The 16679-nt window shown below is 42.8% G+C and overlaps 1 protein-coding gene across 2 annotated transcripts in view; it reads right to left on the minus strand.

Annotated features, from left to right (window-relative positions):
• ITPK1 (inositol-tetrakisphosphate 1-kinase) overlaps positions 1–421 on the minus strand; it is a 156165-nt gene extending 155744 nt beyond the window's left edge. The window contains exon 1 of one of the 2 annotated variants that reach the window (XM_075103751.1): positions 157–421. The gene's annotated coding sequence lies outside the window, so the exon portion shown is untranslated. The remainder of the gene's footprint in view (positions 1–156) is intronic. The other variant, XM_075103753.1, reaches the window with a different exon arrangement.
• Between the last annotated feature and the right edge of the window lie 16258 nt (positions 422–16679).

Below are 16679 nucleotides of genomic sequence, written 5' to 3' on the forward strand. Positions count from 1 at the left end.
TCACCCAGGCGGGCAGAGAAGGTGTCTCTGCCGGCACGGACGTTGCTGCCAGCCCCGGGGCGGCCAGCCCAGCGGGCATGCCGCTGCTGGCCACCGAGCGGCACCCACCGCCGCGCCCCGCCGCCCCTCTCCCGGGCCGCCTCCGCCCGCACGGACCCTGCCGCCGAATCGCCTCCGCGCCCGCCCGCTGCTGCCGCTGGTGCTGCTGCGGGGCCGCGGTGCTGCTGCAGCCGCTCAGCTCCCCATTTGCCCGCTACTCGCAGCCGCCTCCACTTCCTCCTCCTCCTCCTCCTCCGGCTCGTCCCCGCCTCTCCCCACTCCCAGCCCACAGCACGGGGGCGGGCGTGTGGGTGGGCGACCAACAGCAGGACACACCCGCCGCGCCGCGGCCCCGCTCGCACCGAGGGGCCGCGCCCGCCCCGCGCGGCGGGCACAGCGCCCGCCCGCTCCACCGCCGCCAGCAGGGGGCGCCCGGCGCCGCCTTAAAGAGACAGAGCCCTTTTCTCCGGTTGGCCCGTGAGGGCTGTGCCAGCGCGGCCCCTGCCCCGCTGAGGGTACCGCGCCGGGCCGCCCTCTGTGTGGGCCTGGCGTTTGCGTCACCCTCCCCTGCGGCTCTGCCCGCCGCAGCCTGCCGGCGGCACGGCGGGGGGCACTCTCCGGCCCCTCCCCGCGCCGCTGCCTGCCGGAGGGCCCGGGGCCTGCCCGCCGAGCGGGGGAGGGCCCGCGCCGCCCCGATGCCTTGCCCAGAAAGCGGCTGCCGGGGTCAGGGGAAGGGAGCGCGCTCGGCTGCCTGCACTAAAACTCAAGGAAACGCTGCGCCCAGGTTCTTATTTAAAGGGCTCCGCCGACCGCGGGGGGCAACTCCCGGGCGGGCCGCCCGGCACCGCTGGGGGAGCCGCGGGGTCCGGCGGGGCCGCCCCGCCCGTGGGCAAAGCCCAGCGGAGCGAGCTGCCCGCGCCGCCTTCACACAGCCGCTCGTATTTCCTGTTAGAGTGACTGAAAACGGTTATTCAGTATAAAGGTGTACATCTTTCACAGAAAAAAAAATTCCAGTAAATATGAGCTTTCCCAGCAAAACCAAGTATCTCCCTTCCTCGAGCATCTGGCAAGTATCTGTGAAGACTTATCAGAAGTTTCAATAACAGCTATTTCTTATTTAACTTTTTTTGCAGGAGGCAGAAGGCAGGCAATCACCAGCATGAGCTGGCATCCTGATTCTTGGGTTGTGCATTCCTAAATGCCGAGGCAGCTGTTCTGTGCTTCATTTCAGAGGAAGAATGTTTCAGTCTGAATTACTGTGGTATCTCACAGCACAAGTATAATCTTCCCATCTTTGTTTCTCCTCTTCATCTGAAATGAGTATCATCCAGCCTGAACGTTTTCCCATCTTTTTGCGATTGGAAAGCACAGCTTTTGTAATAATTACGTCTTTCACAGAAGGGTTGGCAGTACCTGCAGTCCTGAACCGAGATGCAGATGATGCTCCTGCGATGATGCTTTCTGTGAACCAAGCTCAGAGCCCTGTACGGTGGAAACTGCTCAGCCAGTTCTGCTGACTCACAGTGCCACAACAAATGCGGTTTAATAACTTCAGCAGAGTATCGGGGAAGTAGTAGAAGCATCCATTCAAAGGAAAGAAGGGGGAAAGCCTTAAGAAATGTGAAAGGGGTCACTGACCTAGAGAGTAGGTAGAGACTATTTTACATTCTTGTCGTTATTTACAGGAACAGTGAAGTCATCCTAAACCAAGAGTGTATTAGAAAGTAGGTGGGGAGTGGAATCGCCTGCGAACAGCTCATACCAATGTTTTTTGAAAACGTATACAATACTACTTTGTCTCCATTTGTGGTGGCTTTGAGGACTAAATGTTTATTTTTCTCCCTCCTCTTAAATTATTTGCCACGGATCTGTTATAACCTTTGTTTTTCAGAGCACTTTTTATCTTAATCATATTCACTATTTTGTGCAGTTCATTAGTTAATGTAATTAGAATTAGTGAATGTATTTTGCTAGCGTGATTCCTGCTGCAGAATGTTACACTGATATTTAAGCATTTCAGGGAAGTGTAGTAACTTCAGGAAGATTTGTAACTCAAAAAGGCCCAAATACAGGACTTTATCACACATTATCAAAATTAAGTAAGAATCCTGAAACAAATTGATTTGGGTTTCCTGGGTTTCATTTTGCTTATATCAGGGCTTTATTTCAGCTATTGTTTCACTGGACTTACTTTAAACTTTATTAAAATTTGCATCAGTGTATTAAGCCCAAAATTTATAGTTGTATCAGAATGGAATATGAATGTATTGAAACATTACCTTAGTGAAGCCATCTTCCTAAACGATTTCTTTCTGAAAGTTTTTTCTTTAAGAAATGCCACCGTTTCAGACCAATTTAAAACATCATCTGCAGACAGAAAGATTTATTAACTTCTTTCCAGATATGGCAGAGCAGGTTTTTGGAGGTGTTGAGCATTCTTGGCTTCTGTGGAAATGAAGCACAGGAGCTACAAAGGAGGAATTTGCTTTGCTCCAACATAGACAAACTTGAATGACATGTATGAAAGATCAGATTCAATCTTAGGAATGAGAAAGCTGGTAAATTCCTTCATTTTAAACTGTCTTTTTTGAATCTTGCCCCTTCAACAATTTCAGGTGTGGGAAATATATTTCATCTGGTGTGCCACTCTGCTGCATTTTGCTGCACAATGTTGCTAAATAAATTACAATCTTCTGTTTACATTGCAGAGCCAGTTCAGGCAATGCCAACCCTGTGACCACACAAAGCCCCAGGGTAATGTTTACCTAATTCCTGATCAGTAGCAAGTTGACTATTCCTGTGACTTTCTGTGGCCCAATGCCGTAAGCTGCAACTCAGGAGCTGCTTCATGCTAATTAAAGGGGCGAGGTTTGATTAAGATCTTGAGCCTTCTGGCAATCAGAACTATCTTCCTCTTCATCTTAGCTTCAGCTACAGGTCAAAGCAGGTTTCCCTTGTTTAGCTGGAACCTCTCACACCTTGTCTTCTAACCCTTTCAACAAATACAGGGACTCAGACAAGGTTGGATACTTGCAACCTGGCACAAGTTAGTGAAATTCCACAGGATTCATTTTGGAATAAGATGAGGCATCTCCATTCACTTCCTTAGTTATGAAAGTATATTTTCTTAATGAAGGATTAAGAGCAATTTTAACAGGATCTTTTGTGAAGAATGGAAAGAAGGTGGTAAAGTGATTTTCACTGCCTGTAATTTAAGCTTTTTCCATTTTATTTCTTATTATTACAGAACAGATGTTACTCTGCTGCAGATGGTAGGAGGAAGGGCTGAGCCTTACAAACCAGGACAGGCCTCCCCTTTCTCTAGTCAGTCAAACCACTGAGTCAGATCACATGCTAACATGGCAGTGCTGGCATGAGGCTGTAGGTGGGAGGGAGCATAAAAACCCATGTACGTGCTGCACTGCAGCTTCTTGCCTTTGAGAGACTCAAAGAAGAATCCTGGTGCTGCACAGCACTGGGTCTGGTCATCACCAGTGGGACTGCTAGAGAGAAATGCGTGAGAAGTATGATGGGCTGCCATTTCCTCAGGTCTCTGCTATATCTACACTGATTCATTACCACAAGAATCATAAAAAGGTTGGGTATGACTTTTCACAGTGATTCACTAGAGGATGCATGTGAGTGAAGCCAAGCTTCTCCAGTTTATGGTTGCTTTTTGCCTAACTTCTAGCAAAACACATTGTAATCTCAGCTATTGTCTGGAAACTTTTCCATATGTACTCTGGACCAGCAGCTTTAAAATTATAAACCAGTGAAAGTTAGTAGCATGGGATGAAAGCTCATTTCTGACTTTCGTGTTCAAAATCACAAAGGCTAACTCTAGGCAAGTGACATGCTTCTGCCAGCCGCTATAGGGTTCCTGTAGTGGCTCACGGGAAGGGGGCCCCTCTAGTGGCTGATTCAGCCCAGCTTCATTCCTCTGAACGACCCGTTGCCCATAGAGACTGCACAGAACTGGCCTCACTAGCTGGAAATCAAACTGTCATTTTACAGTCAACTGAATGAGGCGTTGCTGTTTAGAGAGGTAGTCCCTCCAGAAACTGCCACTTGTTTTCACCTTCTGCCGTGCCCTCCTTTACAACAGCCCAACCCCTCATGTGGCTGAGCATGAACAGGATCGGGGAGCTAGGAACTGAGCTGGACTAAAACTCAAAGTTGGCAAAAGTGTTTTTGTCTTAACACAAACCAGTTCCCCAGTTAGATCACCATCCTTCTTCCTACCTGTTTATAGCGGCATGAGGCAGAAGGCAGCGAAGGGGCTGGAAGGAGGAGGCCAGGTAGAGAAAGCACTGAGCTGCCTCTTTTGGTGGCAGTCCCATTTTTAAAGCAGCAGCAGAACAGGTAAAAGCACTGTGTTCACCCATGCGACTGCTCCCTTACTCACCTAACAACCTATGTAGTTTATACTGCAGTATTTTGATTTTATAAAGAAAAGAAGGACTAGTTAGGACTGGCTGAGACTCATCAGTATTTCTGAGATCTTGTGGAGAGCAGAAGGAATTCAGCCAGAACAGCTCAGAAGCCTTCCAAAAGAGGGTAACAATGATGCCTGGCAGATGACCAGATCTGTGGGGGCCAGTGCAGTGCTGTTCAGGGATTCCTGACCTAACTCTCACCCGCCCCAGTGGAGTGCTGCTTGGATTGTTACCTGTTACGCTGGTAGCACAGCAAGGTCTTATGTTCCAGTCATAAAGACAGGATAACTATGAGCTTTTTGAAACTGCAAGGAAACCACCATTATGAGAAGGTATGCCTTACTTTATGCACAGCTCAAGAGTTTGGCTATCCTGAGCTCTGATGAATGTACATGCTGCAGGAAAGTAAGAAAGGGTCCGGCAGTCAAGCTTGCTTGCCTGCTTGGCTTGTAGCACTTTGGGTGCAGACTCTGTATGAGGTCATAAGCCAAGGAAAGTGTATTATCAGTGAACAAAGAAATTAAAACCACAGAAAACATGTGGCCAAGATGCAAAAGATGGAGATGTCCTGTGCCAGTACAATTATCTCAGTATGAGTAGATTTTTTAAACTGAATTACATTTGTTAGTCAAATCCCAAGTGTGGATACAGACTGTGCTGCTATACGTTTTTGTAGCTCTTATGCCTTCTGTTATGGGAATAAGCTACATGGAAATAATACTCATGCAAACTCTTCCATTACAGACACATGGAGAGATTTACCTACCTGATTGCTTCAGCATAGTTAAAATGATTCAAACTATGTGAGCAAGTAAGTCCTGAAAGATTGTTCTCTGAAGAATTTGGGTGACCTGACAGTGCATTAGGTTTGGATTGAGACTTGGATAAGGATTAGGCTGGACTCAGGTTTGCTCTGCCCACAGCGCCATGCTAACAGAGTTACTCAGGTTATAGGGTTGTTAGTTTTTTAATCAGGTAGTTTTACGTGCCTATGACAATTCTGGGAGCACGCTTCTAGCAAAATGAGCCATCTTTCCACAAAAATATCAATCAATCAATATATTTTGTGTTGCTAGAATTTAGTATTTTTTGAAACAACTAGTTTTAAAACGATTAGTGTAAATAAGACTGACATGGATGTATAACTCTTACGTATAAAGTGACCTGGACATAGAATCACAGAATTGGTTAGGTTGGAAAAGACCTTTAAGATCATCAAGTCCAACAATTAACCTAACACTGCCAGTCCACCACTAAACCATGTCCCTAAGCACCATATCTACACTTCTTTAAATACCTCCAGGGATGATGACTCAGCCACTTCCCTGGGCAGCCTGTTCCAATGCTTGACAATGCTTTCAGTGAAGAAATTTTCCCTAATATCTAATCTAAACCTCCCCTGATGCAGCTTGAAGCCGTTTCCTCTAGTTCTATTGCTAGTGACCTGGGAGAAGAGCCCAACACCCACCTCGCTACAACCTCCTTTCAGGTAGTTGTAGAGAGCGATAAGGTCTCCCCTCAGCCTCCTCTTCTCTAGGCTGAACAACCCCATATTTGATTTCTACCACTATTATCCCATATTTTGCTGGCATACGTCTGTCTTTGCCTGTTGTGTTAAGAACACATTGTTCCAGATGACCTAAAGCACACGTCCTCATTCCAGTGGTCCTTCACTTCCACAAGTTGTTTGTGGCTACAGCTGAACCTTTTAAACTGCTAAACTAAGAAAACAGGAAAGAGAAAAGTCTGATGTGGCCTGCAGTGCCACACCATCACTTGCACTTTCTTCTCATGCTCATGCCTCCACAGATTGAGGACCCTTTTCCTGTTTTGTTTAAATACTTCCTTAAAGTTCATTGAAAGTTTACAGGCCACAAGCCTCAGAAAGCAGTTGTGCTTTCTGATTCTGCAAGCTCACATCAGGAGACTCTGGCTTTTTTTCTCTCTGGGAGGGGCAGCAATTTTCATCTTTTCAGAAGTTACATGTGTAGACTTACGAGGGCAAAAAGAATAGATGCAGAAAAGCATTTCCAAAGCCCATGCCAGCACTATTCCAAAGCCAACTAACTGTAGCATATTAAAGAAAAAAACAAAACGAATCCGTCTCCAGGATATGAGCATGTTGTAGGACAGTCCTCATTTTTGCCTGTGACGCACTCACAGAGCAAACTCATGCTCCATCAGCAAGGTTTAGAAATGTTTTTTTAAACAACCCCAATCCTAACCAAAAGGAGCTTCCCCTAGACAGCCAAGAGTTCTTAAGGACATGCCACAGCTATCCTGAAGTTAACTGAAGATACTACCAGGAGATCATCTACAGGCACAGCTGGGAAAGCCCTGCTATGAGTTAGGTGCTATTCCTTTTGTGCTTGCAAACTTTTCATACTTAGGAATCAGTGGTGCACTGACTTGACTCCTACTTAATACTGTACTGGTAGCAGGAATAGAACCTGTCTTGCTCCACCAGTCACCCCCGTCCTTGGCTTTTTCCCAGTCAGTGTGCATTTCAAAACGTTATCCAGTCTCAATACTCAGTAACCAAAAGAGGCTTTTTTTTTCTTCTTGCTAAAATACCAGTCTCGTATCTGTACATACATCTCCTCCACATTACCAACATTCTCTGTCTTGTAGCATCCCATTTCTACCTCCTACTACACGCAGCCCTTCTGAGGGAAGAGACGGTCATGTAGAGAAGAACTGGAAATTCAGGAGAGAAGCAAGTTACAGAAAACAGAAGATAATCAGCTATAGCATAAAAAGGAAAAAAATGCTGGAATAATCAACTGAGCCCATCATTTGGTTATAGCTCTGAGCTTTTACTAGATGGTCAGGCTTGTTAAGTGAGATATATAGCTCATTTAAGATCACAAACTTCCAGACATTGCCTAGATCCTGTAAGACACTTGCAGTTGCATGGATGATAAATTCTGTTAATACTTGTTTGTTGTACCACTGTGCTATTGAACTTATTATCTCACATACTTGGTGCCAGTCAGTCTGTAAGTAAAACCTAGGCAACGAGAACATCAGAATGAGGGACGTGTTATAATGCCATAGCATCATTATGGAGCTGCCTGGACAGGTAGCGCTTCCCAATCATCTTTCTGACAGCTCACGGGATGCTTCCCCAGACAGGATCACTGCAGATATTCCTAGAGGTTCTGTGCCTCATGTTAATACATCCCATATACAAGAGCAGCATTTAGAATTGAACATACAATTCCTATGCTACCCATTGGGATTTTCCCTTCTCTCAGAGCTTCCTGGGGAAAAAAAAAAAACAAAAAGATAAAAAAGGACTGTTAGTGGCTGAACTGATGAAGCCTGCTTGCCTTGTGCCTCAGGTTTCTGGTGTGACTCTGAAGAAAGCTTTTCGCAGGGATGGTAATAACCCGTGCCTATGAAGACTCCCACTGTTTGTTAAGGGGTGAGCTCACATTGCACCTTTTCCCTCCATCAGGACACAATTTCCATTACCTGACTGCCAACTGTCCCAAATCATATAGCAGTTCAATGTCTCAGAGAGGGCTATCCTTCTGTGTGATTTTTTTTAAAATTGTGCAACAAATCCAGGTACGTACACGCTCCCTCATTTATTTATTTGGGAAAACAATCTAAACAAAACAGATGGGGGCAGATTAGAAGAATGCCCTTCTTTAACCCTCAACACTTTGTGTAGCAGTTATTTCTGTACCATTTAGCATCAAGCCTATGAAGCGGGATTCTTGTTCAACATGGAGGCCTAGCAGGGGAAAACAGGGGGAGAGAAACATCCTAAAACAGAAAAAAGAACTCATGCCACCATGTAGACAGAGGAGGCTTCAGGATGGGCCAAGGAGATGTCATAAAAGTGTTTCAACCACTAGGCAAAGAAAAGGCCTTGTGGCAAAGGGTACCAGACACGGTGCCAAGGCAGACAAGCTCTCCAAAGAACACAGCTGTTCTGTGGTCATATTCAACGTTCTAGCTAAAGCCTACCTTGTACTGTCTTTTGGTATTGTCAGATCAATAATGGGTTCGTATTGCTTCAAAGTTTCACTTTTGAGAAAATAAATTCAGTTGGGCATAATTCTCCCTAATAGCATTGTAATCCTAATAATCACAGAATCATAAATGCATATGCCTTTTATGTCATGAGGCTTATTTAAATTATCATTGTTCACTAGATAACATAGCTTCCTGCCCCACAATCCTGCTTTGCAACCCTGGATCTCTGATGAACTGGAAATTTTAGTACAGGCAGGCATCTTCTCTGTCAAAAAAGTCAAAATAACTTGAAAGTCTTTCCTGGCTCTGTTTCCCAGCCTTCACTAAAATGCTTTCCCTTATTTTCCCATACAAAGTGCAAAGCACAGCAACATTTCTAATGTACAGAAAATCTTCCTCAGAAACATCCATCCTTATTATCATACCTCCACTATTTTTTAAATCTCACAAACACATAAGCTGGAGTCATTTTATGTCTACTGGGACTAAAGAGTTCTCTCTAGAAAGTGGTTTCATAAGCCAGAGAAGTAGAAGTTAGCCCAGATGTCTTGATGGTAAAATTGATTGCGGTTTCAGGTGGAATTTTGGCTACGCTGCAGTAAATCAAGAAGCTGCTGGAGGGACTGACAACAATTTGTAGGACCTCTTCTGAAGATGATAAGGCCTGGATCAGGGTGGGGAAGAATGAGATATAATAGGCATGTAGGTCTTGTCGAAGGATCACACCTACTCAATTCTGAGATCATTCAAAGCTGCATTCTTTGTTAATAATCTCCACTTGCTGTCAATGACGGTAGCCCCAAACAACTGGTTTACCATCACTCTGTTGTTCGCCCCACAGTTGGGGAAAGGAGAGCTTCCAGGTATCATGGACTTCTCTACAGTGATAAAACTCTCATGTTGCTGGCTAACACTGATGCTTTGGGGGTCACGTCTGTGCAGATTTCCAGAGAAGTGACATCTACAGCTTATGTTCGGCTGTCCTTTCTGATCCTCCCAGGTTAGTGTGGCTGTTCTCACCCACCAGCTCAGTGCTGGCTGACCAAGCCTCTCAACATTTTCACTGTGTGAAGCCACTCCAGAAAAATATCGTGCTGCCTCATTTTACTTTCATCTTTTACGTCTACGGTGGTTACCAAGATAAAGATTTTCCACTGCCTGGGAGGCTGTTTTGCCAGAGCACTTATCAGTAGCGCTCTGAGAATGCGCAACAATCTGAGAATGATACTGGCTGGCTAGTGAAAAAGAAGCAAATGACAGAACATAAGATGAAAAAAACCTAAAATTGTAACCTCTGCTTCAACACCCAAACTACGATAGGTTTTAGTTTGTATCACAATCCATTGCAATAGCATCATTAATGCACTGAATTTGCTGGTGAAACATTTCAGCCAGAATGCTATGAACATATTGCAAAGAAGCTCTGCACTATGTGGAGGCATCATTTTGCAAGGGAGGTACTCTAAGTCCTATTACACAAAGCAGTATAGAAACACACATTCAGTGAGGCATTCATTGAGGCTAGGTACTTTTTCATGCGGGGGTGTTGGTTTGGATGCACTTAAACTTGTTAGAGTCCCATACCCGCATATTTCTTTACCTTTTAAGTACCTTCACATTGTCATGATTATGTTTACATTCTGTTGGTGAAAGGCAAACAGAACATACATTTGTACGGAAAAGCAGACGTATCGCTTCTGTAAGAATACCAACAAATGTCGTAATAGGTGTGCTAAGATGGAGACACTTAAATATTCACCGGGAACTTTATTACAGAGCATGGTGTAGGCATTACTGCCTGAAATTTCATTTCATGTAGGTATAAAAGCAGCAGCTTACAAACTGCACAGTAAGGAACAAACTAGATACCTTTTGTTTTAAAGATTTGCAAATACTGCTGAATTTGCTTTTGTTAAATTAAATGCAAATACTCACCAATAAATTAATTAAATTCTCTTTTTGAGAGAACCTGTCAACTGCTGTTAACACCTCCATTCAAATGCCGGAGTCATTCTGGGTCTGTGTGCTGACCTCCAGGAGAGGCCTCTAGCACAGGCTTCAGAAAAAGTAAAATTCAGGTAAAAAGGTAAAAAGCTAAGTGAGCGCTTAAAAGCTTCCAAACCACAGTGAACTACCTTTTATGTTCCACTAAAGTCCGTAACAACAGGAGCCCTCCATGCAGAAGAGGATGAAGACTTACTTCCAGTTGATTAAATTTATATGAAAGCCCCCACAGATGCTGGCCTTTCAGTTGACCCGACATCTCTCAGTGTGCACTGGAATGGGTAAAGAGGTCCTCTCCAGGTATGACACTAGAACTAACCATTAGGTACTTCTGTCATTCAGCCTACCTCTGACAATGACTTTCCATTGCCTCAGACAACTCTGGTTTTCAACCAAGCCTAGGTTTTCTTTGTGTAGGGACTGAAGAGATGGGAGAACTGTAAGGAATACCTGCTGTATGAGGCAGGCAGCTCAACAGGCAACAGAAACATGCAGCTTATTAGTAGAAGAGCATAAGGTATCAGTTTTGGTTAGACTAAATAAATACCGTCAATAAATGGGAATGTGACATTTTGAGGCACCAGTCACTCTCAAGTGCCCACCCAACACAATCCTTTCTATTATTTACATAGAAAACCGAAATTGTGGGGTTCAAGAATAGGCAAAGAATATGTAGAACAGTTCTGAAAATAAAGCCATATAAGATTATGGTTAGGAGACAAACCAGTGCGCAAAATCTTCAAGTAATAAAATGTTATGAAGTGGCTAAATATTAGGTGATGGAAGTATTCTAGAGAATGAGAAATAATAAAGCTTTTAACCACAGAATTAGTTTAAGTAATAGAAAAAGGAAGATATTGATATTTCTGTAAGGGTGTAGGAGTTCTATTTTTTTATAATGTGTGCAAACACTTCTGTGACTAAGAACTCATTAACCCTCGTGTTATATGGATGGCTGTCTTACATGTATGACTCTTGCAGTACATTTTAGAAGCTGATAACTATATGCTAATTCCTAAGCTCTAACAGGACACAGGAAAGAGGTTCCTAAAAGAAGACAGACACACACGTACACAAACATTTTTTTTTAAATGAAAGCTTAGATACAGCAAATCTCGAACAATATCCTCTCTACCTCCCCCAGACTTCCATCTTGATCTATGTGAAAAAGCTGGGAGCCTTTGAATGTGGGAAAAGGCCTAATCTGAACTGTGTTCTTTCAGTGTTTGTTTAGTAAAAGAAAGTTATGCTTCAGGAAAGTCTAAATATAGATACTCCCTGCTGCACACAGTTCACAGTCTAAGCCAGATAGACACAGCCTGTGAACTGGGAATCTCAGAAGAGACGCTAACCAAATCTCTTTAAAGTCATTCTATAGTATTACTGACTTGCTTCACAAAGGCACCACAGAAGGAAAGATAATTAGTGGAAAGTGGAGGGGGGGGGGGAAAGCAAGAATGTCATCAGAACCTCCTCTCATGAGGACAGAGCTGTCACTCCCTCATGTGGTCAGATGTTTCTCTTGGAGTATGTGTATGGAGGGAAGAAAGCGGGACAGTGCATATCTCTAATGGGTGATCTTCAAAGAGGATTTTTTTTTAAACTGTTTTTTTATTGCTGATGGTTGAAAAGTAACTCTTTTAGGCCAGCTGACCAAAGCCAGCATTTTCGGTCTACAGGCTCCTGGTGTGTTAACCTGTTTTGCTTTTTAACATGGGTGACTTTTCAGTTAACTTGTTTACATGAACAAACGTGTTGGCAGCAGTGAACTCAGCACAGAAATTCAATAACTGTTACTTTCTGGCAGTATGAGCAGACTTTAGCTGTAATCATGTAAAAGCAGATTTCTCAGAAGTTTAATGGTAGCTTTGGAAGTGATTTTTTGTCATATATCATCTGTGGAGATTTAGTTAAAATCAATAAACTGTAATGAATAATGCTTTTGCTGAAATGCAGTTTATAACTGAAAACTCCTTTGACCAAAATTCTGCAGGATAGCTCTCTCTCCTCCTGGATCAGTACAATTCTGGGTCATATTGCCAAAGCTGTGAGATCAATACCTGCATTGCTTCTGCATAAATTGTATTTATCCTCTGTTTAAATAAATGCCACTGAGAGAAATATTCAGTCACCAACCATCTCTGCTGGTATTGTTTTAGTATGTTTTGTCAGTTCTTGCTAAACTTTGAAGCCTCTTTGTAATTGGCTGAAAACAGAAGGCAAAAGCAAAGATTTTATCTCTTTCCTGAAAGAATTATTTTGACTGTAGACATGAAACTTATATATTCAGTGGTAACTGATGAACAAGGAGCATCACTGTAACAAAGTCAAAAGGTTCAGTCGAAAATGCCAAGGCTCTTCTTCATGAAAGACCCAGTTCTTTAGAGGCACTCTGGCAAAGGGTAGTAGTGCGTAATTCTACCTTTGGCAGATGTTTACTGTGGATGTTTGGGAAAATGAGATAGCTATTCCATTTGTAAATATCAAAAAGCTTGTTGGAAATATGATAAATATTTCTAGAACCAAGAACAAAGTATGGCTGGTATTCAGAGAACCTGGATAACATGATCGCCTGAAGCTTAACTCACATGTGGCTGCTGCTAAGAAACAAAGGCTAGAGCACAATTTCAGGAACAGAGAGCTAAAGATCAAGGTAATTTAAGGTCCCAACATTTCAAAGTATAAGAAACAAGTCAAAGGAGGAAAAGACCACCATGGATTACACACAGCTCACTGTGTAACTCCGCTTCATGTGGTCAATGCAGCCAAAACAAGCAAACATAATATTTCAATTCAAAATGAGATAAAATAAAATACAAGAATGCCAACATATAGAAAAGCATCTCTAAATGCTCCCAAGCAGATGTTTCCAACAGAGAAGTTCAAAGAAAGACAACAGTAAAGGCAAAATAACCACCCAACAAAAACCAGAATCAGAAGACTCTACCCTTACTTTCAAAAGAAACAAGAGTCATACAATGCAAAATAAGAATTCATAAAACACGAAATAAAGCATACGAAGTTGAAGCTGAGGGATAATATCTCTGACTCACAAATTATAAGAAACTGATCAAAACAACTTATTACATCACAACAGGATACTAGGAAATTCACTACAACTACATGTAATAAACAAAACCACTACAAGCTGCAAAAACACTGGGCATTCATTCACTCACTGATAAAAATTCACATAAGCACTATAAACATTGTTATGAGAAAAAAAACCCTACAGGCATTATCTTTCCCCAATATGCCTCTTCAGTTTTTCAGGTGTGTTACTTAAGATTCACTAAAAAACCCTTCCCTTCTGGATTTCTTTATAAATGCAGTACTAATTCTTCTTGTAACACATAGGGGAGTTTGCCCATCTGGATCTGAGGGCAGATGCCACCTGAGGCTTAGGTTTCCTTGTGTGTTTGCTTTCCCTGATCAAAGCAGTGGTTCTTCAGTTTCCTCTTCTGCATCTTATACCTTCTGACCACAGGAAGAAATGGGAGCCTATTAGGGTCTGAAGAAAGCCTTCCTTTCTGTTGGTTGTTCTCCTCCTCCATAAGCCAGCAGGTAAGCATTTCCAAGGAGCAACATGTTTTATCCCTCACTCCTCGGAAGCTTAGCTCTACCCCAAAACTAGTCTAACCTTCTTGGCTTAAGGTTAGGTGTGATCTTTATAGGACCAACACATGGGCTTATGCCCTGTTCTTCTTTATAACAGTTTTCTCCTTGGAATCCCAATGCATATGGACTCCCTAGGGATCCCAGGTCTCTGGCCAAGCGTTGAACAAGATTAAGAAGGAAAACATCTGGGAAGGTGGTGTTTTTGATGAATCAAAAAATCAGTGTCCTACAAAGTAGAAGGCAGATGCCTTTTTGAGAGAAATGTTTCTGTAATTAGATCCTCACTTCTTGGCTACTTTTCAATAATAAGAACCTGCCTATGACTATGTTAAATCTTTATGCACCCAAAGAATGCACGGTGCATTCTATCCTTCAGCTTCTGCCTTCCATTTAGAAGCCCAACTAATTTTGGTTTAGTAATTATCTCAGGTCTTCTACCTTTGCTCTTCTCCTTTGGCCAAAATCTAAACCTAGTAAAGATCTTCATTTAATACTCCTATGAAAACTTTGTTTGACACAAAGATTACAACTAACCCTTCTGTTTCCTATTGTCAGCCCTCATTCATCCTATTTTCTTTATCAGTACCCTGAGTGCACTAATAGGCCTTAACAGCCCCAACAAGTCTCACCTGCCCTCCACCCATGGGCTCAGGAGCCCCATTTAAGCTGAGCCCTGGGCTCTTTTTTTTTTCCCTAACACTAAAAAATCCCATGATTAATTCTCTAATTTTAGGCCTTAACATTAAACATTAATTAATTTTGATTCAACAGACTTCTATCTTCTCATCCTGTTTGCAACCTGGATATTACCCTTTTGAGTCTTCCCAGGTGTATGTCCCCGTTTCAATATGGAGAATATAAGTTGTTCCCCCTTATTGTTACCAGCCCTGATGCCTGGAATTTAGCTTGAAACCCCTCTAAAGCTGAGAACAGTCGCTTCTTGTTCCACTACTTTTGATATTATTCCTCCCCCCTCAAAGGCTGCTGCTAAAAAAACCCAGAGAAACCCTCAGCTGAGTTATTTGGTGTGTCCCTTCCTATACTATGCCAAAGGTTAGCATAACACTGAATTCATGCAAATTGAGATCTAGCCCAAAGATATGACAAATCACTCTGGTGTTATGCCTTAGCTTTCAAAGGCAGCTTGTGCTTGCTGTATCAATTCCACAATTTTTTTAGAACTTTCTCTTCATAACTGTAATTTCAGGCCTACAGTTAACACAGAAGAAAAGATCCATAAACCAAGCAGGTTAAATCCTAAACCATCTTCCCTTTCCAAATCCAGCCCTTCAGAGGACAGACTTGTTAAGTAGGAATAAGCCCCACATTTCACTCTGCTTTCTTCAGAATCTTAAGTGCAACTACAGGCTTTACACTTAGGATGTATATCCACTGCCAAGCATGTATTCACAGAGCCACATATCAGTTCTGACTGAAACCCTTCTCTCTGACATCTAGGGTGGTATTTTAAAGGAAATAGGTTCTATGTGATAGCTATTCCATTTCCCATCATTAGCTCTATCCCAAATATAAGAAAATGCAATAAAGCTGTACTTGAGTAGGTGGCTTGTCAGCTACACAGGAGGTATATTTTCTTCCAGATCAACTGGGACCTCACCATCTGTAAGAAGGGAAAGAATGGCATTTAGTCAAGAGTGGTGTCCCAGAGATGATTAGCTGTACGCAGTTTTTCATACCTACATCTTTTATCGGAAGAACACTAACTGTTTATTTAAACCTCATGAAAGATTATGAAATCCTCATTCAACTGAAGTAGAGTGCAAAACTTCTGACTTCTGAACTGGGAGGCAGGGTCTCACCTGGCCTGCAAAAGGCTGGCTTTGCCTGTGGTGTTGAGCACCATCTAGTGTCTTCACAGTGGCCAAACAGATATGTACAGTTTGAGCCCTTAGTGGAATGATCATCAAAGAAGGGGGAAAAAAAAAAGCATGGCTTAAGGTGAAGTTGCCCTGGGCCAGGGAACTTATTTCTGACTTTTGTGGACTCCCAAACCTCATTTTTCTCCAGTAACATCTGCAGTACCGTGCATTTAGTCATCAGCTCTCCTGAATAAAATCCAGAACACTAGTTTCTAACATTTTCAATTGAAACACCAAACAGAGCAGGACAAGCCAACATAAATTTAATTTTGCAGCACCTAACATATCCCCCAAGAAAAACGGCAGAAAATCCTATGCGTATGTGTTTGTTGACACGCAAAAAAAAAATGTCATTGCTTTAGCATCTTTCTTATTTGACATCCCTTTTTAAAGTCTCTTTTAGTCGTCTTTTTAACTATAGCTGGCTGTGTGTGAATTGTGGCCACCACTGCTTCTCTGTAACTTTACAGGACAGAATTCGGTGCTCACTGCCAATGAGTCAGTCATTCCCAATGCTAATGGAGAGTAATAGTCAAGGTTTTGACAAATCAAATGGATTTGAAATCTATTTCGCTCATAGTTGATTCAATTTGTAAAGCAATTCAGAAAGAAGTTACAACAACTCCCAGCAGCAGTATGAGAATACAGTAGTTTCCTCATGACTCCAGGATGTAACAATTTAGTAAGAAGTTTTCATTTTACATATAATGCTATG

The sequence above is a fragment of the Phalacrocorax aristotelis genome, chromosome 9 (genome assembly GCF_949628215.1).
Source record: "Phalacrocorax aristotelis chromosome 9, bGulAri2.1, whole genome shotgun sequence".
NCBI classification, from domain to species: Eukaryota; Metazoa; Chordata; class Aves; order Suliformes; family Phalacrocoracidae; genus Phalacrocorax; species Phalacrocorax aristotelis.